Genomic DNA, 8312 nt, shown 5'->3' with positions numbered 1-8312 from the left:
TCACCACTGGAAAACTTGTCAAGGGTGATTCAAAGCATCTTTTTTCTTTATGATTTTTATTGTTTTATATTTTTATGATGAATAATATTTTTTAATCTGAGCTTCCAGTCAATGCTGACAGCACAAACCCATGAATGAAAAATGTTATTGTTCAGATTCATTACACAGGAAAAATTAAAAAAACAAACATATTAAGAGTTTTCAAAATAGTTCATTTTAGCAATGATGCGTGCTAACAAAATATGGCATACAAGAATAACAAAAGCAAAGCTTCATAAGTGTTACTCACAAAATAATGAATGCCTGTAGTTCTTACAATCCTTATCTCTTTATATTTTGTGACATATCAGATGTTCTCATTGCTATGTTGCTCTGATTTCCTTGTACTATATATATATATATATATATGTATGTATATATACATATGCATGTATATGCACACATGTGGATATGTACACGAATGTACATGTATAGTACCACAAATAATTTCAGTGAAATCATTTTGGGAATGTTTTATAAACTTTAGACCATTTGCAAGGCCCTAAATACGCATTGCCATTTTCAAAAACAATGCTAATGAACAAAATTATCTTGAAACTAAAATTTCTAAATCCATTTTTGGAAATATTTGAGGAAGATTTAAAATTTGGAATCTGCTTTGATATTGATTAGATTCACAGAGTCAATATGTTAATAGTGGATTGAATGGAAGACTTTGAATCAAATTACCTGGGATTAATTCTGCCGGATACTTATGTCAACATGAATTAAAAAGAAAACATACAACATAGCTAAATTGAGTTCTTTAATCAGGACAAGTGAGCTGCAGGTTGGGATGCTACTAAGCAAGTCCCTATGGAGGGGCCTTGGAATAGGATTTATATTGAATATTAAGACAGAGGGAGAGCTAAACTGCAGTTGGGAGGTATACAAAATAATGAAAGGTTAGGAAGGGTTGTCTCCATAGGCTCAAACAATTCAAATCTGTTTCATTGAGTCCATGGCCTCTATTTATCATTTATGAACTAGTTCTATGACCATGAACTATTTATTTAAAACTTCTTAATCTTAGGCAATTTCAAATAAAGTTATAGATGAATTGTAATCTTTGTTCTTGTAAGGAAGGAAAACCAAATCATCTCTTTGACATGGGAAAGCCCCTTATGAACTTTTCAGATCTGAAAATCCAAAAATTAAATGTTTAGGTCATACTTGGTTCTTTTTTTTTAAATCATTCCAATCCATCAGTTGTTATTTTTTGCTCTTTGAAGAAAGACCAATGATATCATAGGCTGATGTCTTGATTTTTGCATGATTTGCCTATAAGTGAGGCATAGCTGCACAAAGTAATGACTCTAACTGTTTCAGAATCATAGAAGTTTAGTAGCAAGAATAAAGTCTGGATGATTGATGATTAGTTGCAGTGGATAACTTTGTCAATTTAGATGTCTGCCCAAGCTCTAAATATTTCATAGCACCTGCTTCAGCCACTTTCATTGATACTGGAGCAAATAGTTCTCGTCCAGAGGTCTTTACATGTTTGGGGCAGACATCCTCCTAACTCACAGATGAGTTTGAGGAATGTTGATAACCTACCATTTGTTTGAACCTATCTACTGAAATAGTTTGATGTCTACAGAGTTGAATAAAGGTTGATGAACATCAAGGATTCATTAGTAGACTTGAAAAGACTAGATGAGCCCTCACCCCATAGATGTTAGTCCTCCTTGAACTCTTGGAGAAAGGAAATCCTGGGCTTAAATCCTGTCTTTGTTTAACCTCTATGTACTATATGAAGTTTATAAAGAAAACACCTTACATCCCATTAATTCAGACAACTAATAGAATGACTAAATTAGAGTTAAGTCTCCACTTTGCATGCATGAAGGGAAATTTGCTGGGCCAATTAAAATCAGTTGCCTAATGTGCTTTTCTAAAACATGATATCTGAGGTGTTCTAGCTTTTTGTGAAGGACTATTTATAACTATTTAAAAAACTTCAAAAAGCATTTGTAGCTGACAGCAAAGACTTCAGTGCTAGAAGAGTTTTGCCTATAACTTCACAAGCTCTTGTATAGTATTATTCCAGTATTTATATTCCACATAGAATAATTCTAGTGAATGACAACTGTCATTTAGTAATATTACAAACTTTCATAGTCAAAGAACACATGGCCTTTGCTGTGCCTTGGACAGGTAGATTTCTTTTTTCCTTTTCTTTTCATTTTTTTGTTTGGAGGGGTTGCAAGGCAGTGGGGTTAACTGAGTTGCTCAAGGTCATACAGCTTGATATATATATATATATATATATATATATATATATATATATATATATGTATTATGTATGTATGTATGTATAAAATGCTCGAGGTCTGATTAGAACTCAGGTCCTCCTGACTCCAGGGTTGGTGCTCTATATCCACTGCACCACTTACCTGTCCTGGTAAATATATTTCTAATCTTAGGCCCTTGCTTTCTATTTCTGGAGGTACCAGACAATTTGCTTGGTATATTAGTGCTTAATCTCAGCCCAGTGGGGGCCAGATCTTTATCCTGAGGTAAGGAAGAAGCAAATAGTATCTTAACTACTTAAGGATTTCCTAGTGAAAGAAGAGTATAATTGTCAAATTTGCTTATTAGCTCTTTTGCATGTAAAATGGATGAAGCTGTGATGCTAATTAAGGAAAAGACTGAAGATTTGCAGAATAGCCCCAAAGCATTTTGGCCTAAGTAGTATTAAGTGAGGGTGAAACTTTCTCAAAGCCACCACAGTCACAGTAGTGATCTGATAGAACAAACCTTAGCAAATAAACATTAAGTAGTCAGAGGATTGCACCAATAGCATCTTAGGAGATGTACTATAGCAGAGAAATTATTACAATAGTAGCAGAATGGTCATCTTCTAAAACTGAATAGGAGTAGATGGTGCAGAATAGTTGCATCAAGGGAATATCTAGGAGGTGTCTAGAAATTTTATGAAAATAGATTCACTAAATCATAGTAGGATGCTGGAATATGGAACCATGACAACATAGGCAAGAAGAATCTGTTCTCGAAAGTTGCCTGGAATGCTGCACAGGAAAGGCTCTAAAGCAACTTATGTGCATCTGTGTGAAGTTTTTATTTGCCTTAAAAGGCAAGGAAAAGAGTGATTCTATTGCTGGGATAACTCCTATTTATTTTTCTTTTCCATTTCAATTACATACTTATTAAATTTCTAATTGTTGTTTTGTTAGCATTCTGCCTTGCTGATATTCAAAACATAACTTTTGTATAATATTTTGCAAAGTTGTCGAGCAGCTCCTGAAAGACAATCAAATAGGTAGTATTATTGCTATTAAGCCCATTCTCTAGGAGGAAAACTGAGACTGCTAAATTTAGTAGCAATAACAGTCTACCAAAGTGAAAAGCTAAATAATAAATCTGTGTTTTAGCACCTAGCACACTAGGTATGGATAATTCCAGAAGCTTCATTACAGTCAAAATTTCCAAATAAAATCCATTTAAGCAACCTATAACACCATACTAGGCAATATGGCAGATGCTCAGTAGATCAAGATACTATCAACCCTAATGACCTACTCATTTCAAGCTATAATCAATATGACAAAGTTGTAGGTCAGGATATTACAATAATAGATAATATTTTCATTTTTCTATAAGGGATTCTGACCTAGTTACTTAGAGAGCATCCCTCTCAAAGTGAGTGGCCATTATTAGTAGTAGTATCATTATTAGTTTTTATCAACATTGAGTGCCCAAAGTGTGCCAGGGGCAGTACAGTCATATAAAAGCCTTGCTCCTTAGAGCCTCAAGTAGTGTTATTACTGCTTAGGATAAGCAATTATTCAAGATGTTCCCTGGTGATGTGACAGACTATATGCTGGCACTATTTAGCCTTTGCCTGCCAGATGGCTATTACCTGCAGTCGTGAAATGAGGACACAGTTGAAGGGACCTGGGGCAAAATGGCTCTTTTGTCACAATGTGGTGGAAGCAGCAATTGCAGCAGTAAGGAAGTGGTCCCTAGGCCTGGAGGAATGACATAAAACTAAATGAAAATAAGTGAAAAGACTGGCCTGAAATTAGGCCAACCAGTCATCTCTCAGAACTGCTCTTCTATTCTGCAAGACCATAGTGGTGTCTGAAATTTAAAATGTTTGAATTCCAGTCTGACTTTTCCAAAGAAATCATTGAAATTGAGTAAACCTGAGTTAATATTCTAATTTCTAGGATAATCTGTCTATTTAGCTTGCAGTAAAACAGCCCATTATATAAAGCCTAAACAAGTTTTATATTCCCTATTACCCCACACTTTTTAGTTGTTGTTTGATTGCTGTTTGTTTTTACTGTGTGAATATTGCCCTATCCCATTTATGAAAGGGGTTGAACAGAAAGGAAAATAGGAAGTTAAAAGAGCCCTCTAGCCTTAGTCACCATTGCAAATGACTAATAATTATATATATGTATATATATATATATATATATATTTAGTCACAGTAATTAAAATATATTTTTATTAATTACAAATCTTTTCTGCAGAAAAGGACCAATTTCCCTAGTGGAAAAAAGCTGTAAATTGTGTCAATGTCTTGTCTTATATGCAGTTTGAAGACTTGATCCTCCCCTTTGTGACAGCCATTGGTCAGGGTTACAATCTAATCAATACACTCACCTCATACCATTCTCTAATAATATGTTTTCACTGCCATAGTCATTATCTAATGAGCACAAGGAAGAGTATAGCAATTTGAATGAACTTAGTTCAAATTGTTGTGTGCCAGAAAAGTAGCCGGTGGGATCTCTGCCTAGATGTTTGCTTCGTCCCTTCTCTACTGTGAACGTGTGTGAGAGAGATCTACAAGCTCAACTCAAAATGTTCCCAGTTGGCCACATCCATCCGCATCTGAAGTCCTGGACAATGAGCCATGGGGGCCACCTCCACCATCACAGCCATTCTGGAATATCTAATTGCAGAGGTGCTAGAGCAGGTGGGAAATGCATCAAAAAACTTGAAAGTGAAGCACATCATTCCTTACCACTTGCATCATGGGGATAAAGAATTGCACTCTCTTATCAAGGCATCAGTTGCTGATGGTGGTGTGATTCCACATTCATAAATCTCTGACTGGAAAGAAAGGAAAAGAGAAGACTATTTAAATGATGCCTGGATTCCATGTTGGCTCAGGACTCTAAATACTCTTAACAACTGTCCAATGTTGGTGATTTCCAGTGGACTATATCTCTGTGAAAATGACAATTTTGCCTATTTGTAATTCTATTTTGATTAATTTGGAAGCTTATTTTAGCTTTCCAGCCAACCAAATTTCTGCATTGAAGTTGTAACCATATTTAAGTGTTACTGTGGCCTCAAAGAAGCTATTGAATCTGAAGCAGTTGAGCAGGTACATTTGCAAAGGATATGGAACCTAAGTCAATTCAGGATGATATGGAGAAGTTAGGATCCAATCTCAGGTCTGGTCAGGTGGAGGTCAATTATTTTGTCTTACACTTGCATAACTGCATGTAGGCACAACAGCAGACTCCAGTCTTTGTAATGCATATTTTTTCAGTCAACAATTTATTTTTTTAAAGAAAGATTTTTATTTCTTTTGAGTTTTACAATTTTACTCCTATTATTGCTTTTCCCACCCCCTACAGAAGGTAGTCTGTTAGTTTTTACATTGTTTCCATGGTATACGTTGATCTAAATTGACTGTGATGAGAGAGAAATCATATCCTTAAGGAAGAAAAATAAATTATAAGAGATAGCAAATTTACAAAAAATAATGGGATTTTTTTTTCTAAATTGAAGGTAATAATCTTTGGTCTTTGTTCAAACTCCACAATTCTTTCTCTGGATGCCGATTGTATTCTCCATTGCAGATAGCCCAAAATTGTCCCTGACTGTTGCATTTGATGGAATGAGCAAGTCCATCAAGGTTGATCATCACCCCTATGTTGCTGTTAGAGTGTACACTGTTTTTCTGGTTCTGCTCATCTTGCTCAGCATCAGTTCATGCAAGTCATTCCATGCTTCCCTGAATTCCCATCCCTCTTTGTTTCTAATAGAACAATAATGTTCCATGATATACATATACCACAGTTTGTTGAGCCATTTCCCAACTGAAGGACATTCACCTAATTTAAATTCACCAAAAACAGGGCTGCTATGAATAATTTTGTACAAGTGATGCTTTTACCCTTTTTCATAGTCTCTTCAGGGTATAGACCCAGTCTTGTTATTGCTGGACCAAAGTGTATGCACATGTTTTTTGCCCTTTGAGCATAGTTATTAATTGTTCTCCAGAAAGGTTGGATGAGTTCACAGCTTCGCCATTGTTCCAACATTGATCATTGTCTTTTCTAGTCATATTGGCCAGTCTGAGAGGTGTGAGGTGACATCTCAGAGATGCTTTAATTTTCATGTAATGCATATTTTTTTAAACTAGCAATCTCATCTTGCATTCTGTGTAAGTCTAATGCCCTACATTCTTCATAGTCTCTCTATAAAAGGGATCCCTGATTCTGTACATTCAGCAAGATCCCAGAACATCTTTCATTGGTCAGTTAAGTTTAACTTGGCATTGATGAGAGGAAAAGCACAAAAAAAATCTGAAATCAGTAGAAAAACCAACTATCTTTGGTTTCTTTAGTCAGAATTAAAGTGAAGAGGGAGTGATTTATGGAGGGCAGTAATGAAAAAATCTATTTTATAGCCATATGAGTATACTCTTGCAACGCAAATGTGTTTATTCAGTTTAAAAGGAAAAATATCTGAAATTCTAAATGCAGAGAGTACTTATCTTATAGTATTCTAGTGAATTGTATATTATTGTATGGTATTTACTCCCTACCTCCAATACAGATTGTTGTTCTTAATTTAGGGTTTAAGATGAGTAGAATTTTCAGAAGCATCAAACACATGACTCACAGGTCCAGGTACTGCAGTATGTAACCCAACTATATTAAAACGTAACTGGGAAATATTTAACAAAAATAAAGTTTAAAATTCAATTAAAGTCAACATTTGGAGAAAATAGTCAATATGCAATCCACAAAACTCCTTATGCAGATATTTGGCCCCTAATTTTATTTGAGTTCCACTTCACTCTTCTAGAGGCTTTTGCCTAACAAGCCAATAACATGAAAGACTTAAATAATATTTACTTAATGAAATAAGATTTTCCAGCCTAGAATTCACATTAATTGTTTATTGACTCTCCAGATCAAATATAGAACTTTGTTAAAAGAAAATCCCTGGCACCCTTTTCTTGGGTGGGCCCCTGGCACTGGCCCTGGTCCCACTTCCCTTCCCAGACCAGCCCCTGGCCCGGCCACTTGGACAGTTCCCCTGCCCCTGACCCACCTGCACTGAGCACCCTCTGAGCCTACCAGTAGGCCCAGCCCTGAACAGGAAACACCACCAGTGTCCAATCCAGTGAAGGCACCAACCAGGTGCATTGACAGCAGCTCTTCCATCAGGGCTCCTGCCCTACTAGTGAGCAGATCCCTTGTCCCTCCATGCTCTTGCTCCATAGCATCTGCTTTTCTTCAGAGACGACTCAAGCTGGGCATCCTGGACAAACTGGTCTAGGCTGGCTACTGTGCTGTGGGAATTGATCTGCCTGGTCTAGGACACTCCAAGGAGGCAGTTACCCCCACACCCATCAGGGAGCTGTCCCCCAGCAGCTTTCTTCAACCTGTGTTGGAAACTCTGCAGCTGGGTCCCAAGGTCCTGGTTAGCCCATCTCTAAGTGGAATGTATGCACTTCCCTTCCTCATTTCACCCAGCTCTCAGCTCTGTGGCTATGTATTTGTTGCCCCAATCTGCACAGATAAAATCAGCCCTGCTGACCATGGCCTAGGGAAGACTCCCACTCTGATCGTGTATGGAGACCAGGATCCCATGGTATAGTCAAGTCTCAAGCACCTGCAACAACTACCTAACCACCAGGTTATGGAGATGACAGGAGCAGGTCATCTCTGCTACTTGGATAGGCAGGATGAATGGCATTCTGGGCTCCTGGATTTCCCAAATGGGTTGCCTTGAAGACCTGGAGTATTCCTGGTCCATCCTAATGGCTTCTGATTTGGGGAGGGGAAGGCACTTACCTCCTTGCGTCTTTTACCTGGCCTCTTACCTCTCTTTATGGCTGACCTGTCAAACAGTCTCCCTGCCTGCCCAGTGAGTCTGTCATCTGTCTGTCTGGCATCTGGTCTCTTTGTATCTCTTTTTCTCTTTGCTCAGAATTATAGGTAGATGGGAAGAACTAGGAGAATTAAGGAGATGTAAACCATGGATCTAAACCA

The 8312-nt window shown here is 37.2% G+C and overlaps 2 pseudogenes; both read left to right on the top strand.

The window, feature by feature from the left end:
- Positions 1-4875: 4875 nt before the first annotated feature.
- LOC141499155 (histone H2A.Z pseudogene) lies at positions 4876-5159 on the top strand (annotated as a pseudogene).
- Positions 5160-7523: 2364 nt separating this feature from the next.
- LOC141499154 (putative protein-lysine deacylase ABHD14B pseudogene) lies at positions 7524-8052 on the top strand (annotated as a pseudogene).
- Positions 8053-8312: the final 260 nt, after the last annotated feature.

The sequence above is a fragment of the Macrotis lagotis genome, chromosome X, assembly GCF_037893015.1.
Source record: "Macrotis lagotis isolate mMagLag1 chromosome X, bilby.v1.9.chrom.fasta, whole genome shotgun sequence".
In the NCBI taxonomy this organism is placed as follows: Eukaryota; Metazoa; Chordata; class Mammalia; order Peramelemorphia; family Peramelidae; genus Macrotis; species Macrotis lagotis.
This window is presented reverse-complemented; position numbering and strand designations above follow the sequence as displayed.